Here is a 14,603-nt window from a genome sequence, read left to right on the forward strand (position 1 = left end):
TGCTAAAGAATGTATTACAAACTTAAAAAAAAAAGGAAAGAAAGATTTTCTTCTGAGATCAGGAACAAGACAAATGTGCTCACTGTCACTACTCCTATTAAATACATAGGACTGAAAGTCCTAGCCAGAGCAATCAGGCAAAATAGAAGTACAAAACTTCAAAATCAGAAATTAAGAAGTAAAATGGTCTCTTTTTGTAGATGGTATGATCTTACATAGAGAAAATCCTATCATTTTTTATTTTTAATTTGTAAAAATAAAAATGAAAGGGCAAATGACTTAAATGGACACTTTTCTAAAGATGATATATGAATGACCCATAAGCATATGATAGGATATCAACATCACTTAATCATTAGGGAAAATCAAAACCACAAGGAAAATCACCTCATACCCATTATGATGTCTACTATCAAATAAACAAAAAATAACCAATGTTGGTTATAAGATGTGGAGATATCTGAATCCTTGTACACTACTGATGGGAATGTAAAATAGTGCAGCTACTATGGAAAACATCATTGGTGGTTCCTTAAAAACTTAATAGAATTATCCTATGAACCAGTAATTCCACTTATGGCTATATACCCAAAACAACTGAAAGCAAAATATTGAAGAAATATTTGCACACCCATGTTCATAGCAGCACTATTCACAATAGCCAAGAGGTAGAAGCAACCCAAGTATTCATCAAGAGATGAGTGAATAAATAAAATGTGTACACATACAGTGGAATATTATTCAGCTTTAAAAAGGAAGGAAATTCTGACACATGCTACAACATGGATGAACTCTGAGGAAATTATGTTATATGAAATAATCCAGTCACACAAAAGAATACTATATGATTCTACTTATATAAAATATCTAAAGTAGCCAAATTCATAAAAATCCTAAAGTTGAATGGTAGTCACCAGGGGTAGTGGGAAATGGGAAATTTTTATTTAGTGGGTATAGAGCTTCAGTTTTTCAAGATGAAAAATCTGTAGAGATGATTATCCAACAATATGAATATCCTGGACACTACTAAATGTACACTTGGTAATGGTTTGAGTGCTAGATTTTATATTATACATTCTTACCACACACAAAAAATTTCAAACCTGCACAGAAATGTTAATAGCAGCTTTATTCACAAATGCCAAGAAATGGAAGCAACCAAGATGCCCTTCAACAGGTGAACAGATAAACTGCAATAATCCATGCAATAGAACATTACCCAGTAATAAAAAGAAATGACAGGCAGAGACGCTCACCACTATACTAAGGAGGACAACAGTAATAAAAAGAAATGAGTTACCTGTACAGCACATGCAAATAATGAAACTGGACTAGTATCTTACACCATACATAAAAAGTGTTAAAGATTTGAATGTAAAACCTGAAATCATAAAACTCCTAGAAGAAAATAGGCAGTAAGCTCCTGGCCCTGAGTCTAAGTAATGATTTTTTTTATCTGACTCTAAAAGCAAAAGTAACAAAACCAAAAATAAACGAGTGGAACTACATCAAACTAAAAAGCTAATGTAGAGTACAGGAAATCCTCAAAAAAATAAAAGCAAGCTACCAAGTGGGAGAAAATGTTTGCAAACCATGTATCTGATACAGGGATAATAATACATAAAGGACTCACACCACTGACTAGCCAAGAAAACTAATAACAGCAGAGGACTTGAAGAGACATTTTTCCAAGGACGATATGTAGGTGTTCAATAGACACATGACAAGATTTTCAACATCACTACTATCAGGGAAATGTGAGTCAAAACCACAATATTATATCAGTTCATACCTATTAGAATAGCTATTATCAAAAAGACAAGAAATAGGTGTTAGTGAAGATGTAGAAAAAGGGGATCCTCATGCACTGTTGATGAGAATGTATGTTGGTACAGCCACTATGGCAAAAGTATGGAGGGTCTTCAAAAATTAAAAATAGAAATATCATATGATCCAGCAATTCCACTGTGAGTGAAAGAAAATTAAAACAAAATATGCACCCCATGTTCACTGAAGCATTATTTACAATAGCCAAGATATTGAAACAACCTAAGTGTCCATCAATGCATGAATGTATAAAGAAGATGTGAGATACATCTCTCTTTCTCTCTCTCTCTCTCTCTCTCTCTCTCTCTCTCTCTCTCTCTCTCTCACACACACACACACACACACACACACACACACACACACACAGAGGAATACTACTAATCCATCAGAAAGGTGAAGTCTATTTATAAAAACACTGATGGACCTCAAGGGTATTATGCTAAGTGAAATAAGTCAGACAGAGAAAGACCAAATTGTATGATCTCACTTATATACCGATATAAAAACAAAAAAATTATGATCTCACTTATATGCCAAAAACAAAACAAAACAAGCTCAGATACAGAAAGAAAACTGGTGGTAAGGAGTAGGCAAAATTGGTGAAGGCAAAGCTACAAACATCCAGTTATAATTTAATAAGTCACAGGGGATGTAATGTACAGCATGGTGACTAGAGTTCATAGTACTGTAGAGCAGATCTCAAAGTTGCTGAAAGAGATATTACAACTCCTACCACAAGAAAAAATTTTTGCAAATATGTAATGAGTGGATGTTAACTAGAGTTATTATGGTGATCACTTCACAATATATACAAGTATCAAATCATTATGTTGTACATTTGAAATCAATATATGTCAATTACACATGAATTTAAAAAAGGAATGAATTATCAAGTAATGAAGTACCATGAAGGAACCTTAGCTGCATACTGCTAAGTGAAAGAAGTCAGGTTTCAAAGGCATTTTACTGTTTCATTGGTAACTGTATGACATTTTGGAAAAGGCAAAACAATAGAAACAATAAGGAAATCAGTGAGTACCTATCATTGGGTGAGGAGCACAGAGGCAGGATAAGCAGGTGAAGTTCCAGGATTTTTAAAGTAGTGAAATGTAAGTATGTTAATAATCTTACAGTAATATAAGATGTAAATAATATGGGAAAACGTATGCAGTGGAGTATGTACAAGGGGCTGTTTGGAAACTGTACTTTCAGCTTAATTTTCCTTAAACCAACACTGCTCTAAAAAATAAAGTCTATTATTTTTTAAAAGATAGCTTTTATTTTATCTCTTATTAGATTGCTCTTTCTAGTACAAATGTTGCAACAACTTAAAAGCTATCTTTGAATGGATCATACCCTCTCTTCAGCTGCTAATTCATTTACTAATTCATCCATTCATTCATTCAATGCTCAAATATTTACAGTATTTGTAGGCTGATGATTACCCACTTACAGTTTTAAAAATATAACCTCTATGTCATTTTACTTACTTTTAAAAATGTTTTAGTATATTATTTTGATATTTAGAGACTATGAATCATCTGTTATACAAGATTAGAATCTTAAATTAATTATAGGGACCTCTCTAATGGAAGCTCCTAGAGTTACTTTTTTAGGTTTATTTATTTATTTTGAGAGAGAGAGAGAGAGCACAAGTGGGGGAGGATAAGAGAGGCAAAAAGAGAGAGAATCCCAAGCAGGCTCCCCACTGACAGTGCAGAGCCCAATGCAGGACAAAATCTCTCAAACTATGAGACCCTGACCTGAACCGAAGTCAGACACTTAACCAACTGAGCCACCCAGGTAAGTTCCCCACCAGAGTTATTTTTGTAAGTTACCATGAGAATGTAAGTCTCCAGAGTATGTCCAAATTGGACACACCAAAATTTAATTCATTACATCTTTTCAATGATGAATTATTCAACTGATTTGCTTCATCAATAGATATGACTGTTTATTATACTACATATATGACTATACAAAAGTGAGCAGCATCTAAGAGCTGTTTCCTGGCATACAGAATAATCTTAAAGTTTTCTAAACATTTCTTGAATTAATATTTTCCAGTTATGTGGAAAATATTGAAAAATGTATAATTCACTGAAAACAAATGTGGATAATGGGACTTTAGAGGTCCTACCTTTGTAATAAGAAAGTATATTTTGCAATAATATTCAAAGATATAGTTTCTGCTCTTAATCATTCTGTTAAGACTTTAGGGTTAGTTTATAAGGAAACATAATCATTTGGAAAAATTAAATGATTCAGTACAAAAAATATTAAAAATATCAAAACATTGTATAGGATTCATTGCTAAATAAATGGTTTAGATCACTACTACAAGAAATCCGAGGACAAAAAAAAAAAAAAAAACACACAAAAACACAACAATCTTGTGTGCTAGAATGTGCTAGCTTCATGAAAGAGAAATTATAGAGTTAGATCTTGAAGAGGCATAAGCAAGAAATGAAAAAATAAAAATCAAGGCATGTTGAACAGTACCTGGTTTAGCTGAGCAGTTGATATGAGAAGCTGAAGAACTGGAATCAAAGCCAGAAGTTAAGGGTAGAGCAAAATTAAGAAAGATCTTTAACTCAAAGCTAATGAGTTTATATCTTAACTATGAGCAATGTAAAGCACTGACAGTCTTTTAGGGAAAAGCAATATGCTCAGGTAAACAGATGTATACAGTTCTTATTTGATCTAGGAGGTAGGTAGACAAGAACAGTTAAGTCGCTATAATAAAAGTGATTATGGGGCTGATAAGTGACTGAATGGGGGGAGGACAGTGAAAATGGAAAGTATGCAAAACCTATCACATATCCCCAAAAAAGAAAAAAATTGTTGGGAGATACAGTAGGTAAAGTCAAAGGTGAATCCAAGTATCTCAAATACTGAAGAATGATTAAGATTGAAAACAAAAACAAAAACAAAAACCAATTTCCAAAAACGTTAAGCTTGGACAACTTGGGAGACCTTAGGTAGAAACATACATTACGTAATTTGATAATAGTGAAATTAGGGCTCATTTGTAAGATTAAAACTAAAGAAAAATAATCTGTTATCAGTTTCACAGAAGTGATATTTGAAGCCCTGAAAATAGATGTTATTCTCTAGAGGAGAAACTCATTACAGAGGTAAGAATAGAAAGTCAACGGAAATTTGGAGAACCTATTTTTAGGGCACAGGTAAAAGAAACAGGAACCAATAAAAAAAAAACATATGTGCACACAATAAATAGTCAAAAATAAAAGTAAAAACTTATCAGGGGATCTACATAATCATGAAATGTTGCCTCGCCTACATAATCATGAAAATCTTTCCTATAATCCATATCCCTCTCTAAAAACCTGAAAATTCTATAACCATCACAAAATATTTGTAAAACAATTCTTTCCCCAAAAGATGTAAGACAAAGAAATAATCAATGACAACTCTACTTTACTATTAGCAAATTATTCACTATTGACACATTATTCAGTAATAAACCAAAATGGAATAATGTTATGATTTGAACCAAAAAATCATACTGCATTAATTCTATTAAGGTCTACACAAAAGCACTCAAAATTTCTTTAAAAATCAGAGGAAGTCAGTTTCTTTATGAAACTTGTGGTGACAATAACATTGGAGATTAGAATTCAGAGTTTAATGTCCCAGTAAGTAGTTACCTAATAGAAAGGGATTACATATAGTGACAGACTGACAAGATAATGAGCCTAATAACAGAATTTCCACCCTGATAACTGAGGGCTTTCATTCATTCAACAATGTATTCACTCATTTATTTTTTTAAATTATTGAATAGCATTATGTGTCAGGCATTAAGAATACAAATATGAGGGGCACCTGGGTGGCTCAGTCAGCTAAGCATCCAACTTCAGTGCAGGTCATGATCTCGCTGTTCGTGGGTTCGAGCCCCGCATCAGGTTCTGTGCTGAAAGCTCAGAGCCTGGAGCCTGTTTCAGATTCGGTTCTCCCTTTCTCTCTCTCTCTCTGCCCCTCCCTTTTTCACACTCTGTTTATTTTTGAGACAAAGAGAGACAAACACTAAAAAAAAAAAAAAAAAAAAAAAAGAATACAAATATGAGTCAGGTATATCCCTGCTAGCCAGGACACTATTGTCCTTAACCAAAACATATTAGGCAAGACAAAGTGGGAATATCTTATTTCTGTAAAAACATAAAATTTGCAAGTTCATCAAAATGGAAGGTGGTATTTGTGAAGAATTTGAGTCCAGCTGCACCTCACTAAATATTCTGCAAAAAGACTCTTAAACAACATGACTAAGTAGCCTCACTTGCTTCTAATCTATCCTTGGTAGTTTAACTTGGTCCAGTTTGAGAGTCAGTCAGCCTAATTTCATCTAAGTATCAGTTTGTTTCAAGAAATAGAGCACAAGGAGTATTAATTAATATTCCCTTAAAGTTAAACAGAATTGGGTATTGTTTGAAATCAATATCTTAACAACTTTGATAATAAACTCCCAGCAATATGAAAATATCAAACTCTATTGAAGTCAACATTTAAAATCCCTCAGGATCAAGAACCATCTGCTCACAATGACCCTTACAGAGAAATTACATTGACTATTGCAAAGTAGTTTTATTTATTCCAGTCAAAAACTGTGTTTCAGACACTGTCTCTCAGTAGTTGGCAATCAACAGCTCTAGCAATCATATAATATCCAATCTTCAAAAGAAAAAGTTTCAACAAAGCAGAAATTATGCAAAGGTTAATTTCGATTTGATGACTTTTATCTCACTGAACGATGACTCACATAGAAAACAATCTAAAATATAAAAAATAAGTTGTGGGTATAAATAAAGTAGATATTAAATTCATCTTTTAAAAATTTGCAAAGTAAACTTTTTCAGTGATTATACTTATAAGTCAATTTACCTTGTTGATGATGGAAATTAATAGAAACTCAAAAGTAAGTTAACAGATTATATACACAGGATATGTCACTTTCAGTACTATAATAATCAATTCTAGTTCATGTTACTAAGGTAAAACCTTAAGGAAATACAGATAATGGGTTAGAAATTCTAGCATTCCCTAGCTAAGCAATACTGCAAATAAAAATAGCATCTGAAAAAAGCAGACTAAGAAGCCAAGGGGTAATACATTTCTTAAAATATTGTTTCTTTATTTCATTTCATAAGTGGACCCAAAAGAAGTATTGAAAAATAGCTGTAATATAGATATGCTCCACACCTGCAGTTTTTCAAGTAAATTGAGGAGAATCCCTTGTTGTATGTAAAAAAAAATAATTTCTTACATAAGTTTGTTTCAAAAAGATGACCATAACAATGACATAGGAGTCTACAGCCATACCACCCTGAACGCGCCCCATCTCATCTGATCTCGGAAGCTAAGCAGGGTCGGGCCTGGTTAGTACTTGGATGGGAGAACAATGACATAGGCACATTGACTCTAAATTTTAAAATGATATTTATCATTAAAATGTTGAAATGTTAAAATTATATAGAATTTTTATGGGTTGCATATTAACAGAAATCAATTCTGTTTTAAGAAAAGGGGGCTCTAGATTTAAAAAGCTTTCTAAAAGGAGTTTAACTACAACAGAAAAAAATTAATAAAATGTGATGAAACATTACTAAAGAGGCTGTGGAATCTCCTCTCAAGATTAATAAAGTCAGGAACACATCTATCTTGACTTGTTTAAAATGAAGCCAGATTGAAGGCTTATGACTGAATTAAGTGAAAGCAAATAATCTCTTTTCATCAGTACTGTCTGTGGATTCCCTAGTAAAAGACAGCAAAAAGACAAGAAAGTAAAGTTTTAACATTTAAAACATTCCTCATACCATAGAAAATCAATTTGCATGTGAAATAGCATACTGAAGGGAAGGTATCTAATATTTAAAATTGTTAAGAAAGAGAAGATTATAAGACATTTATAAATGGTAGAAACTGAAATTCCTTTAAAAATCGCTGCTACAATCAGCTGAGCCAATTACCTTTCTTCAATTTCAAATGTGATAAACAAATATTTATAATTAATTTTAAATGCTATATATACTCTAAACCTATATATAAATGTATAATAAATATATTTCAGTTTTTCTGGTTAAGGAACATCTCTCACTAGAACTTTCAAGTCAAAATAATAACCTCTCCTTCTTACTTAAATTAATAGATATTTCTGTGATATTTTTGTGAAACATAGCCAAGCCCTAATTACAAGTATCAGTACCTGGATTAACTGAAAATAGATAAAATAAACATAACTAGAGAAGATAAAAAGAAACAAAGAAAAACAATTCAAAAGATTCACTTGTGGGGTGACTTAGTCTGTTAAGCACCTGACTTTTGGTTTTCTGTTCAAGTCATTAGATCAAGTCCCACATTGGGCTCTAAGCTGACAGCATGGAGCCTGCTGGGGATTCTCTCTCTCCCTCTCTCTGTCTTGAGTGAGCACATGTGCACATCTGCTCACTCTCTCTCAAAGTCAATAAACTTTTAAATATTTTTTTAATATTTTATTTATTTTTAATACAGAGAGAGACAGAGCATGAGAGGGGGAGGGGCAGAGAGAGAAGGAGACACAGAACCGGAAGCAGGCTCCAGGCTCTGAGCTAGCTGTCAGCACAGAGCCTGACATGGGGCTCGAACCCACGAATGTGAGATCTGACCTGAGCCGAAGTCGGAGGCTTAACTGACTGAGCCACCCAGGCACCCCAAGTCAATAAACTTTTAAAAAGATTCAATTATTGTTGTTTGACTTAGTCAAAGCACTAAGAAAAGAAACAAACAAAACCAATAAAACATCAAATGTTTTGTTGTCAAACCTAACAAAACTGATTGTACTAAAAAAAAATGATAAATTCTACTAACAGACTAGATATCTTATTTTGTTGACTGGTTCAAAGAAAAAGAAAAGGACACAACATGTGGCTTAAAACAAAACACAGTTCTATTCAGCCAAAACATTTCTGAAATATAATAAAGTATGTTGTCTTGTGAATGAAGGACTTGAACTTACCAACAAGTTAAGATAAAGAAAGCAAAGCCAATTACCCAGCTTAAGTATTAAACTGATTATAAAACTACTATTCAAGATAGTTAAATTTTTTACCCTGGAATCAGCTTTGGAGATATTATTGGGTAACTGCCATTTACCTAGACCATGTTTTGGTCTTCCTTACGAAAACAATTATCATAAAAGGGTTAAAATTTTGCTCAAAAACAGAAGACTGCAAATCAAAATACAAATTAGAGAACATTCTTTCTAGGAAGAAGCTAAGTTCAGAGGTGTCACAGACTCAGCCATGAAAATGTCCTCACAATAGTGTAGTCTTTCCACTATTTCCTAGTTAGCACTTCAACTCTCACCCGAGCCTAATAACACAAGTTCCTAATTTTTCTTGGGTTTGGGGATAAAACTTATGGACCCTCTGCAGTAGAATACACATAGTACTACACACATAAAATAAGCTCCTGAACATCCCATCTTCACATCATTCTCACCCTCAAGCTAGGGGGTCCATACTTTCAAGTTAAGAGTTCTGAAACTTAGCACACACACACACACACACACACACACACAGCACTCCTGGAATGTCTTAAAAATGGCACTATGCTCTTTAAGTGCATATGTAACACTAAATTTGACCAGCAGGTAAACATAGTGCCAGTAACATCTCAAATGATTTAAAATCTTTTCTCTACAACTGCCTTCCTAATATCACTAAGTGGCAGGCTAGTTTCAAACAATTCAAAGTAAATGGTCCCAACTTCTGAGATCTACTTCATTCATTTATACCACCTGCAAATTAACAGACTAGGTAATCAACTGACTCAAACGGTAATTCACTATAAATCTAATTCAAAGTTTCAACAAATTAAATAGGCACAGTTTTCCAAATAACTGTTTTTAGAGACAAAAAAAAATCTTCCTACCTCCAAGATAAAGATCACAGCATACCAATACATTATTAACTGGATGTAAAACGTCTTATATAGGCTTAACCTGGAGTGTGCAGGATCATGAGCATCAAACACAGACATTCAACTGTGTCTGATGACCCACCTTTTCTTCTGGTGTTCCTGCAGGTTCAATAAAAAATACACTTTTTTCCATTCATTTGGTAAGGAACCTATCTATGATTATTTGGTGCTGAGTGATAAATATAGACCCGCTTTAGAGAATATCATTCAGAATTCCATTAAATTATTATTTTTATAAGTTCGCTTGAGCACTGTGTATATAAAATATACTCCAAAAAAGTAGTTAAGGTTTTATCCATCGTGTTTTATTCATCTGTGTGGGTATTTGCCCAACCATAAAAAATTCACCCATAAAAATCATTGCAATGAGCTTACTACATAACTCGCCTTAAAACTTAGCACATACAGTGACATGCAGAAGGCTTCCTTCCAGCTTCACGTCCTGCCATTTATATCCAGAGACATAATGAACAACTGATAGCCATTCTAGAGGACCACTTCCCACTAGGTTTCAAGAACCTTAAAAATGCGTTGGTTCTGCACATCATTTTATAAAAATTCATCCACTGATAATAATGATAAAAGTATATAGAGATACATATAAAAGAATAGTCATAATAGCACAATTTATAGTAAGAAAATACTTAATAAAAAAGCTAAGTGCCCAGGAATCAATGATTAAACAGATATCATATAGCATATCAATATAATATGGTCATTGAAAAGTAGGTTTTAGAAGACAGTTTATGGAATAAGATTATTACATGTTGCAAAGTGGAGAAAAGAAGCTATAAAACACTCAACTGAATATAATCCCATTTTTCAAAAGTTAAATATAAATTTATGTGTAGAAAAAGAACTGAGGAATGTATACCAAAACATAACTGCAGTTGATCCCTGGGGTGGTGAGATTATTGATGTTTTTTATTTTCTTATTGCTTCTCCACATTTTCTGTTTATTTGTATAGTTAAGTATGTATTATTTCTATAAAAAAGGAAAAGTCCATTTTTCTTCAACTTAAAAAATTTAGCAAAAGTGGCATATATAATGTATGTGATTACCATATAAATTGTAATTTAAGAAAGTAAAATTGCCCTTTACTACACATAACAAGTAAGTAAAGTTCTGCTGTCATAAATGAGGTTACATAATGTATTTCTTGCAGAATCACAACTAAAAGCCTAAGTCATGTAACCCGTGATCTCTGCTCTTTTGAGGTAGGAGATGACACTATCACCACTATATTTTCATTTATATCATCTTCACTTCTTCTTGGTAAATTCATAAGATTGGTTTACTCATTTTTCTCAATCTCTCCCTTTCTCCACCCTCCTTTTTATTAGTAAATAATTTTTTCTTACGAATAAGTTACTACTACTTTGAAATATACTTTCAGAGTATCTGGCTGTCTCAGTCAGTTAAGTGTCTGACTTCAGCACAAGGCCTGATCTTGCAGTTTATAGGTTCTAGTTCCATGTCCAGCTCTATGCTGAAACCTCAGAGCCTTGGAACCTGCTTCAGATTCTGTGTCTCCCTTTTTCTCTGCCCTTCCCCCACTTTCTCTCTCTCTCAAAAATAAACATTAAAAGAATTTTAATATTTAAGATATACTTTATTATTTTCAGATAAATTCATCATCAATTCATTATAAAATAAAATTTTAAAATATTAAAAGAAAGCATGAACAAGAAAAAAGCAGAAGGGGGGAAGAAAGCTCAGAAGAAACAACACAACAAAATGAAACTGTATGCCTATACCGATCAGAAAGGGAGTGGGTGATGTGGTAGAGAATCCCTACTTCCTAATATTTTCATGCTCTCCTTGCTTATTCAAGCTGATTAGGTTATTTAGAGTGACAGGTTATTCTGCAGAGGGAAAACAAAACAAAAATCTACCTGCATTCAGGAGGAAGATATCATAATTTCAGAAGTAAATAACACTGAATTGTTACTATATAATGCTCACTATGACAAATGTAAGGTTCACTTTGTTTGCTAAATAAGATTTTTAAGACACAGCCAGGCTTTTATTTATTTGTTAAATGTAAGCAACAGAACAGGTTACCAGAATAAAGTGAGTTAAATGGCAATATCCACACAACTTCCTAATTCAAACTCCAGGCAGGAACCCAACTTCTAAATGACATCCTTAGCTCTGCATCAAGCATATTATTAGTCTTTATACAAATCACCTCCAGCTTCAGTTTTTAACTTCTTTGAGTATAGCTGGTGAGGGGTAGGTGGAAAAAATCAGAGGGTCAAGGAGAGAGTATGATGAAGAAAGAGGCTAAGGGGTAGGGGAGAAGGAAAAGTGAAGAAAAAATGGAAGACAGTGAAAAAGAAGAGATAAGGGAGGAAATGATGAGAAAATGGAAAGAACTAGTGCTTAGTTATTGATTGTTAAGATAAATAATTTTACACACAAAAAATAAATTTGTGTTCATAATATAAACACAGAATGTAAGGAGAAAATCACATTTCATCAAACATAAGGTTTGGAATTTATCTAGGAAAAATAAGGTTTTTTAAGAAAAAAATGCAAAACAGACCACACTTGGATATATATTTTGCATTTGTCCAAACCCATATAATGTATAATACCAAGAGCAATATAAACAAACTATGTAATCTGATTGATAATGATGTGTCAGTGTAAGTTCATCAATTTTTAACAAATATACCTCTCTGGTGGGGGATGTTGATAATTGGAGAGGCTGTGCATACGGGAACAGAGGTTGTATGGGAATTCTCTGTCCTATCCTTTCAATTTTTCTGTGAATCTAGAATTGCTCTTTAAAATAAAGTTTTAATTTAATAATGAACACTTAAGAAAAACACTGAATCATAAGGAAAACTAAAAATTCATATTGACCTATATCAATTTGTTACTTTAGTGAGGGAAAAAAAACACATGAACAGCAATCAGCTCTATACATTCTTCCCTCTGAGTGTTTATAGCTGGAAGAATACAATATATTACATTAAATAAAAGCATAGGAAATATTTTCAGTGGAATAAATTATAAATATTGTGTCAAAAACAAAAACTTTTGTTTTTAACAAAAGAATTTGATAATTTCTTCACAAAATCCAATTCCTAAACACTTTTAAATGCATTTAAAGTGAGAGGAAATGTAGTTCTGCATACAACCACCAATTTCTCTGCTTACATGAGAACTCGTCTTGCCAAATATAACTAGTCTGACATAAAAGAAAGTATGAAGAATGTGGTTCCTAAACATTAATCTTGGAGGAATATATAACAATGTGGCATCCTTGATTGTACAAGAAACTGTCAATGACTAACAAAAGTAAATGTGAAAGTCGGACAAGTGAAGAAGACCAAAATAATAAAATGATTTTCTGAGCAAGTGACACCAAAAAGGACCTAATGAAATGAAATCTTACAAATACCTGTTCTTCAGATTCCAGTATACAAATGTCTTCCCAAGTAATTCATTCAGCATGGTAGGATATCACAGAAACACTAATTTACCAGTATTTACTCTTATCTACTCTCATTCATGCATTCATCTCAAATGTAATTCTTGAATATCTAATTCATATCAAACACCATGCCAGGCACCACTGATTCCTGAAAAGCTGCATAAATAAACACAAGGTAGATTAACCAAAACAACGCAAACATGAGTCAATAATAGCACTGATAACCAGAAACTTTTAAAACCTCAATTTAACCAAGAAATTCAATGATTTCTTCTACTACTACCTTAATTCTAGTATCCAAGAGTAGTAAAACAACCAATTTCAGATTCAATATTTCTTATGTTCTGGTTAATTTTTTATGAGTCATAAGAAAGGTAAAAAGAAAAATCAAGAAGGGGGCGCCTGGGTGGCTCAGTCGGTCAAGTGCCAACTTCAGCTCAGGTCATGATCTCAGTTTGTGGGTTTGAGCTCCAAGTCAGGCTCTGTCCTGACAGCTCAGCTCAGAACCTGGAGCCTGCTTCAGATCCTGTATCTTCCTCTTCCTCTCTCTCTCTCTCTCTCTCTCTCTCTCTCTCTCTCTCTCTCTCTCTCTCTCTGCCCCTCCCCTGCTTGCTCTCGTGCTCGCACTCTCTCTCTCTCTCTCTCAAAAATAAAATAAACATAAGAAAATTTTTTTTAAAATCAAGAAGACTCAAAAGACCTAAAATCTCCACTAACTAGAAAGAAAGAGGTTTTCCTTATAATAAAGTCATTCTTCCAAACACTGTGCTCACATATGTTTTGATTTAAAAGAAAAAGAGTGCAGAGTGGGGGTTTAAAAACAGTTTTAATAGAAATATAACAAACCTTAAGTGCTCAAATACTCTTCGAATGGCCTAAGGTCCACAATGGGTAGCAGCTGTTTTTCTAAAGCACAGGTTTGCATTTGCACTCACTGGGAGGCTTAAGTGTGGGAAATCTGTCCCTTGGCCTGGGCATAAGTCCTACCACAGACTCCCTCTCTGCATTTCAGCGTACCTTGCTTTTCCACCTGACTTCACACTTTATAATGGATTCCCAGAAGAAATAAAATATTACTTCCAACCATGAGCTCCTTTCATTATTCTCAAATAGCCTGAGGACAAGTAATGTCTTGTTATCTCTGTATCACTAGCCTCTGAGGTGGAGCACATCTCACAGCAGGAACTATGGTAACAGTAAGGATAATGATGATAGGACAGTTAGCACTACCAAGCTTACTACAGAAGTACCTGGCATTGTCTTTAGTGTGTTGCATATATTGTTCAATTTTCTCAACTCAGTAAGGTACAACTGAGAAAACTATACAGTCTAAATTCAATCAGAATTTACACA

At 33.4% G+C, this 14,603-nt stretch overlaps 1 protein-coding gene across 1 annotated transcript in view; it reads right to left on the minus strand.

The window, feature by feature from the left end:
• Positions 1-14,603, minus strand: part of LOC115274017 (ADP-ribose glycohydrolase MACROD2-like) — a 368,638-nt gene that overhangs the window by 233,283 nt on the left and 120,752 nt on the right. The gene's annotated exons all lie outside the window — the stretch shown is intronic.

This window comes from Suricata suricatta, chromosome 12, assembly GCF_006229205.1.
Source record: "Suricata suricatta isolate VVHF042 chromosome 12, meerkat_22Aug2017_6uvM2_HiC, whole genome shotgun sequence".
NCBI classification, from domain to species: Eukaryota; Metazoa; Chordata; class Mammalia; order Carnivora; family Herpestidae; genus Suricata; species Suricata suricatta.